General features: G+C 32.8%; 1 long non-coding RNA gene across 1 annotated transcript; it reads left to right on the top strand.

Moving 5' to 3' along the window:
- Positions 1-1,252: 1,252 nt before the first annotated feature.
- Positions 1,253-4,040, top strand: LOC107820691 (uncharacterized). The gene is made up of 4 exons (XR_012711460.1): positions 1,253-1,422; positions 1,550-1,624; positions 1,806-2,711; positions 3,453-4,040. It is a non-coding gene; the product is annotated as an uncharacterized LOC107820691 (long non-coding RNA).
- The last annotated feature ends 4,743 nt before the right edge of the window (positions 4,041-8,783 follow it).

The following is an 8,783-nucleotide window of genomic DNA, read 5'->3' as shown; positions in this document are numbered from 1 at the left end:
GTGCTCACACTTCTCAAACAAAAATTTTATAGAGATAACTCGTTGAAATTCATTTATTTATTTTTTGGTCTAATTCATTTATATTTTTATTAATTCTCTCCGCTCTTTTTTATATTAAAATGATCCGTGCACCATGCGGATATGTTTACTAGTATACATAAAATAAAAATTTACCTAGCAATACAATGTAATTTTCCGGTGAAGGAGTGTCAATTGGCACCCCTTAATTGAATGTGGCTCCACCACTGGTGATGACGAAGGGAGATAAAAAATTTCAATGTGTCAGAATTGAGGATTTTGAAAACAAAAAAAAAAACATAATACTTAATTAAAACATACGAGGGACGCTAGACATGTCTATAAACTGAAAATTGAACCTCTAGCTTCACTTATAAAGGAGCATCTAGTAATCATTGAATCATAAGACTCTTTGAGCTTGAATGTAAATATACTTATAAGCAATTTTTAAAAAATATAATATTATTATTATACATAATATAACTAGAGGAGCATGGGCTCGCATGCCCCATGCTCCAATACATGGATATGCCCCTACCATGGAGGATACAGTCTGGCTATTTTTGTCCTTAGAAGTTAACAGAATGAATAAGTTGTTTATGTTTTGAGAATTTGCTGTTAAGTCAATACTACTATAGAAGGTAGAAGATTATACGAAAAAGGGCAAATATATTCCTGTACTATCAGAAAATGTTTAAATATATCTCTCGTTATACTTTGAATTTAAATATATTCCTATTATTATATTATTTGTTGAAATGTACCTATTTTCTGTTAAGTTTGTCCAAAGTGAACATCCAATCTATGTGGCACTGACATTTGATGAGTTGGATGTCACGTGGCTTGACCCCTCAGCACCCCTAACTCATTTTACCCCTCCTTTCTATTTTTTTCCTAACACTAAAATTTTCTTTCGCTCCACCACTATTATCGTTATTATCACCACTATAAAAAATATTTTATTTTAAATTTTAGTCTTATATATATAGATTAGGGGCGTTGAGGTGGCATTCTATGTGTCATTGTCACGTAAGATTAGATGTCTATCTTGGACAAACTTAACAGAAGTGAGGTATATTTAAACCAATAGTATTACGGTAACGATATAGTTAAACCTAAAGTATAACATATGTTATATTTTAATATTTTCTCATTAAACAAGTTTTTTTAATGATTAAGGTAACATTATTATTATTATTGTGTCCTACTAGTTTTTGTTATGATTAGATTTTAAACCAAAAATTTTCTGGTGTTGCGGTTAATTCCTTAGTTCGCTGTAAAAACACCTTTGCCGAGGAAAAAGGGAAAAACAAAAAAAAAATCAACACTACAGCCTTGCCGTTTCTTCTTCGTTTCCCCTCTTTTAACCCTAGACCCCTTTTGAATTTGGATCGTCTCATCCAGGTAATTAATTCAATATAGTACTAGTAGTTTAGATTCAATTTATTTTTGCAATCTCTGTTAAAACGAACATTTTATATCGAAAAAATCCAAACTTTGGTTTCAGTTTTTTCTAAATTTGTTTATGCAGAGGTGGATCCATGATTTCACGAGGATGAATGCACTAGGCGGATCAATGATTTAAATTTGACGGATTAACTCTTAGGTTCTTACCATTAAATTCATCACTTGTAAACTTATAAGTTCAGTTTTTTTTTTTTTTTCAAAAAAAATAAGACTTTTCACATATATATCTAATTAAGAAACTGTTGGAGTGATTAGTTGAATCATTGACTGTATATTACATCTTCTGCTACTACTAGATTTAATATAAAGATTTGGTTTAGCTTTATAGGACAAGAGGGGTAAGGAAACTCCACTTTCAACCAAGAGGTTGTGAGTTCGAGTCATCCCAAAAGCAAGGTGAGGAGTTCTTGGAGTGAAGGATGACGATGGTCTATTTGGAAACAGCCTCTCTGCTCTAGGGGTAAGGTCTGCGTACACACTACCCTCCCCAGATCCCACTAGTGGGATTATACTGTGTTGTTGTATTTGGTTTAGCTATATAAAATTGTAATATTTAAAAAAAGAGAAATAGAGATTTCAGTGTCTCTGAAACAATAAACCAAGACCCCACTTGTGGGATTTTAACTCGAAGGTCTTTCGGAAACAACCTCTCTACTCCTCCGGGTAGGTGTAAGGTCTACGTACGTTCTACTCTACCCAAACCCCACCTGTAGGATTTTATTGGGTCGTTGTTGTCTAAAACAATAAACCACATATAGAGAAAGATATTTTTTTAAATCTATTTTGCCTTCGAAATTAATTTCAGATCATAAATCCCTGACTGACTTGTGAATTTCTTATCATCTATATGACCATTCGAGTTACGTGTGTATACACACACACCACTTTTGTTTCCGCATTTATTCTTTTTTGCAGAATTTCTTGTTAACAGCTTCTTCAACATATCTTCTCCTGTTATTCCTTTCTACTGACTCTTACGTATCTTTGTTGTTTGATGGCAATATATATAAATCAGTAAATAAAATCTGGTATTAGACTTATATCTATCTGCAGCTGGATGGGCGGTTCCTCTCAAGTTCTCTCCCTCTCTGCCTCTCCTGCAACCCGTGGCCTGTTCCTCCGCACTTGCATGGTTTTGTATCAGAAGTTGAAGGCCTTGGTTTCATCTTTTAAGAATTTTAGATGGACGCGGCCAGGGATATATGGTGGTCGTTCAACCGGTGGTAGTAAGTCTTTTTTTACCTAAAGATTGAGTTTCTCGACTTGAAATTATGAGGTTGTTTGAGGCTAGCAATCTACCACATAAAAGGGAGCTTGAACTTAAGGAATGATTGAGTTTGACAATGTAGTCACTATGTTATAGAGGGTGTTTGGATTGGCTTTTAGGCTGGTCAAATCAGCTTTTAAGATCTTTTTAGCTTCTTTCAGTGTTTGACAAAGTTAAAAATTGTTTAAAATAAGTTAAAAATTGCTTAAAACAAGACAAAAATCAGCTGAACAACCCCAACTTATTGTTTTTGGGCTTAAAAGCTATTTATGCTGAAAAGCCACTTTTTAAGCCAATCCTAACGGGAGTCTTTGTCATTGACATTGCCACAAATTTATGATATTTCCTTTGAGCAAAGGTAATAACAGTGTATCAAGTTGGTGCATGGTTCTGCCATTTCCCGCTTGGCCATAAGATTTATATTCATTATATACTTCTTTGTTAACCATGCTCAGAAAAAAAAATGACTAGCTTTGTACGGTGTTTTTTAAGTTTGGGTGGCAGATCAATTCGACAATTTACTTTGCTGATATTGTTTGGAGACTAGAAGATGCTTCCTTTTAAACTTTAAAGTGGTGATCTTTTGTGAAAAGTTGACCGTTCTAATAGTGTTGTTCATTGTTTTGGTGTGCTCGGTTTTGTGTTTTCCTAACTTTCCTTGAGATGCTGAATATTTTCTTCTCGTGCGTGTTTCTTTCAGAGCCTCTCGTAGAAGGTTATGACTATTTGTGGTATGCTTTTACTACCATTCCCTTCGGATGCTTGGCCGCTGCCTTCCTGCTGTTAGGGGGTACTGATCATCTGTTAATTTTTACCTTCGGGATTTGCCCGGGTTGTGGTTATATACTTCATATCAATGTGTTGTACTCTGTTGTTTATTGGCATCGCGACATGCCTTTCCGTTTAATTGGTGCCAAGGCTAAATTTATGATCGAGGCCATTCCTCTGGTAACTGCTGCAGCGTTGCATCACCTTTTGGAGTTCAATTATGGGTATCTCGCTCTATTAGTAAGCTGCACCGGATATTTCTATACCTATGCACACTTCTTGCGCGTAGCATATGATATTAAGGGAATAGATGTTATGATGGGATTAGTAATGCAGGTTCTTGCTTACATGTTGAACGTAGATTTATTAGTTAGAGCTTTAGTTTTGAGCTTCTGCTTTGGTATATGTTTCTATAGATACGTGATGTATTGTGCTCCTGAACTTCCTGCTCATGATAAAAAGGAGTTGGAGCAGCTGCCTTGTTGATTTGAATTATCTTGAGTATAAGTTAATTGAGTTATTTTCTCTCTTTCTTTTTTGTGATGAGTTTTGGTTATTAGATTTTTATTACGTTATGTATATCTTGTGCCCTTATCACTATATAATATTAGTTGTACAACAATGGAGAAAAGGAAAATCATTTTGGAACAGTTTCCAAGAGGATCAGTTGTTGTTATATGATCAGGAGGTTATGAGTTCAAGTTGTTGAAACAATCTCTTGTAGAGTAAGGTTGCGTACAATAGGCCCTTGTGGTCCGGCCTTTTCCCTTAGCGGAAGCTAAGTGTACTGGGCTGCCCTTTCCAACAGGATCAGTGGCCAGCATTTTTATCAGTAGAAGACTGAAAGTATCCATCTCTACTAAAATAGACGACAGGTTAATATAGGGCAAATTGAATAGATTGGATAAAACTGCGCGGGCTTTGACATTCAAATGTTAGAAATATAAGAGCAGCTAAACTTAGACTGGTACTGTATAGCCGCTTTCAAAACAATGGTCGAAAATGTATATTTTTATTTATTTATATACATTTTATATGTTATATATAAGACAAGAGGGGTTGCTCTGATGGTAAGCAACCCTCACTTCCAACCGAGAGGTTGTGAGTTCGAGTCTCCGCAAGAGCAAGGTGGGAAATTTTTGGAGGGAAGGATGCCGGGGTGTCTATTTGGAAACAGCCTCTCTACCCTAGGGTAAGGGTAAGGTATGCGTACACACTACCCTCCCCAGACTCCACTAAGTGAGAATATAAATAGTTGTGCAAGCTAAAAGTGAAAAAGCCCTCAATTTTTACAGTTTACCTCTTAAGCTATTTATTTCTTCTTTTTGACCATCAAATCTCTCCTCAAAGATAAACTATATGAAATTAGCTACCTCAACACAATAAATGAAACAGGATATATTTCACCCCATTTTCTACCAAAATATTGGCTTCGGGGGGGGGGGGGGGGGGTTGAAAATATATGTTCAAAATCTTGTTTATAACTGTTTTAAGGTAGCAAAGATTCCCGAGGAAATTAATAGATAACAGTGTGTTTAATCCCAAAAATTCTAAACCAAAAAGTCTAGCCTATTATTCTATGTAATACAACTACGTATAATATTAATATTAAGATCATTGTCAACAAGATTAGACCCCTCATACCCAAATTGAAAATTTTGGTCCTTTATAAATTGAAATTTCCCTAATAAAGCTAAATTTTTCTGATACATCACACTTACAATGGCTCGTGTTACTACAATATCAACCTCTATACATCAATATTAAATTGAAAAAAATACCCCTTTCTTTAAACCAACCAGTAAAATTTGACAAGTACTTAGGCTTCCATATTTTCCACAAAAAGATGACTAAAGCTGGGTTTCGATTCATCCTTATAATATGAACTCCTGATTGGCAGGGCAGAAGACCAAATTTATGAACATGGACGGTAGAACTATTCTGCTAAGTCCACTCTAAATACCACCCCAAATCAAGTCATGCAATATATTAAAATTTTCCTTTCTATTACAAATTCTATTGATCGCATTTGGCGTAATTTTATTTGGAGAACAGTTGAGGTGCGCTAGAAGTTGCATCTCATTAACTAGAACACTATTACGTATGTCGTCGAACTACTTTTTAGCAGGGGCGAATTTACGCTTATCGAAGCGGTGTCATGCGACACTGCTTTGTCGGAAATTTTTTATTAAATATATGTATTCATATTGTACGAAACTGTTAAGTAGAAAAAAATGACACCACTTACATAAATTGTGTGTTGATAATGTGCTTGATATTTCTATAAGAGGTCAAAGGTTCAAACCTTAACTAAGACATTTTATTTTTGTAAATATTTGCTTAAGAATCAACAAAATCAATAGATTAAGACTATTTCTTGTCTAAAAGTATGACAATCAAAGCTATATTCCAGTTTTTTTATAAATTTCGACACTGCTTATAAAAATTCCTGCATACGCCTCTGTTTTTAATGTTTGGTAAAATATTATTAACATGCATGTAACTTATTATTTAAAATATTTTTAAAAGTGAAACATCTATATCAACAATGTCCGTGGAATTGGGTGTACATCAATTCAACTTTGAAGCTATACCATCAACTAAATTTCCAGTAGACCAGAAATCAAAATGAGGTACTCCCTCCGTTCTAATTTATGTGAACCTGTTTGACTGAGCACGGAGTTTAAGAAAAAATGAAGACTTTTATAATTTGTGGTCCTAAACAAGTCTAAATGGGGCCTAGAGTATTTGTACGGTTATAAAAGTTTCTCATTAAGGGTAGAGTTATAACTTTAAGCTGAATTGTTACCAAATTTTGACAGGGATTAATATAATTTTTCATCTGAATCCTTTTGGATAAACATGTCCGCTACGTGCACCAAAGTATTTGGGCAAAAACATGATGATACAAATAAAAAGTAAAATTTGGTCATTAGGACGTTGATTAGGGTTTCTTGAAGATTCTTTGCCTTTAAAATTATTCTACTCTAGGCATATGTCACTTATTATTTCATTGGTTTCAGTGTCAGTGCACCTTTTCTTGTCTTTTTTACTCTTAAGAGTTTGAGTAAAGAGACATAATTATGCAGATATGGTACTATGTATTTTCAAGAATTAAGAAATCAATATAATTGTATTAAGTCGGTATTTTTCTCAGAGCTTATTCAAAGGATCAATATTACGACAGTTCAAGTGTGTTATACATTTTTAAAAACTTATTTCTACTAGTTGTGACTTCTATTTTTAAAAACAAGATAGTTGATATATTGATGGAAAAGAGAAAAAACAAAAATTAATACGTGCAATCTCCCCCATTAATCTACACTTCTCATTGTAGGTAAAAACAAAGAGGTTCAGAATGTTGTTCAATTCCCTTTTCACCAATTTAAGAAAGCTCAAAGCTACCACTAATTTTGACCATTAGAATTCTTATGCTCTTTTTCAGGATTCCAACTCCAAAGTAGAAATTAATAAAAGTGTGCTTGTGTGAGCATATAGTGTTTTAGCACTTAATTATGATTAAATAATAGACACGGAGATAGAATTCAAAGCCCATATGTTCTAAATTAATAATTACTGATATTCAATATGCTAATTTCTAAAGCTTCTATAGAAATTATGCTTTTTTAAATGAGATTATGCTTATAATTTAAAATTAAATAGAATATATCATTATTTAGGCATCATATTGATTTTTATGTTTAAATACTAAATTTGGTTAACATTGAAAGTGTACATCAACAAAACTTATTGTTAGACACCTAAGAAAATAACTAAAATGTGTTACTAAAAATCACTTCCATAAAAACATTTTAAAACATCATATATTTGTCAATTTTTTCACTTTTTACTAAATATATATTCAGTTACCAAAACTTTATCTATAAATTTAACAAAATAAATATTGAAAAATATTTACGTAATAAAAAAACCCAAAAAATTCGATAAAATCAAACCAATCCAAACCTATATGTTGATTTGGTTTGATTTTTTTGATGAAAATCGAATAAACCCTATGCATATACAGTACTAATTATTACAAGTATGAAAATGCAGAAAATGACAAGCTCAATGATGGGGGATAAGTATTTTATAGTGTAGTTGTTTTCTTTATTCAAGGAAGTTGTTACACGTGGCCATTGTTATTCCAATGAATATTCCAATATCCATTATATAAATGCATGAATTTTAACAAAAATCACGTTTTTTATTTAGCTTTTTTTTTTTCTTTTCTTCCCGCAATGCTAATATAATGCAAAAGGTAAAAGCTTAGCATTTTAAAATCCATATATAATCAAAATAATATGGTTTGAGAAATGAACATCAAGAGTAAATAACATTTTTTCTCATCATTGGCTAATAAATTATCTCAAAAAATTTATTGGACTTTTTTTGACGAGGTAGGTGTCAATATATCCAATTATTCTTCATTGACCTATATAAGTGAAAGGCCAAATACATATACAATTCATCCAATTTAGTACCATTTTTTTTGTGACACTCTATTTTTACTTTATTACATTTTGGCCCTCCAACTCTATTTTATATGTTTCATTTTGGCCCTCTAACTCTATTTCTTATCTTTCACTTTAACACAAAAGCTGAAACCACTGCAAAAATATAGCGCGTGTGTATACACAAATTTGAGGTGTAATAAATATTCAATTAAATATTACCACCTGATTTTTCAGCCATTCCAAACGGGTCAATACTAAAATACCTGAACCCGACCGTATTTTTGTGGGTTTATTTCATCTAAACGGGCCAGACATGAAATCGGCAGATGAAAACTTTAGAACTTAGAGAATGAAGATGGGGCAACAGTGGATGAAAAAATACAGTCGGGTTCATGTATTTTAGTATTGACCCATTTGGCATGGATAAAAAAATCAGGTGGAAACATTTAATTGAATATTTATTATACCTCAGATTTATATACACATGCGTTATATTTTTTGCACTGGTTTCAGCTTTTGTGTTAAAGTGGAATATAAGAAATAGAATTGGAAGGCCAAAATAAAACATATAAAATAGAGTTTGAGGGCTAAATGTAACAAGATAGAAATAGAGTGTCAAAATAAAAAATGGTGCAAAGTTAAATGGATTGTATATATCTTTGGCCTAAGTAAAATTTATGGGAGAGGATGACAAAATTACACTCTGAAACCTATTTGAAAGAGTGGCTGGGGGAAACACAGTAAAAAGAGCTGTCAAATTGGGATGCGGACAATGATGAGATTTTTTGCCCAATCTTTTTGTAAAA

This window comes from Nicotiana tabacum, chromosome 7 (genome assembly GCF_000715075.1).
Source record: "Nicotiana tabacum cultivar K326 chromosome 7, ASM71507v2, whole genome shotgun sequence".
Lineage (NCBI taxonomy): Eukaryota > Viridiplantae > Streptophyta > Magnoliopsida > Solanales > Solanaceae > Nicotiana > Nicotiana tabacum.
The sequence above is the reverse complement of the archived record's forward strand: the minus strand, read 5'-3'. Positions and strand labels throughout refer to the sequence as shown.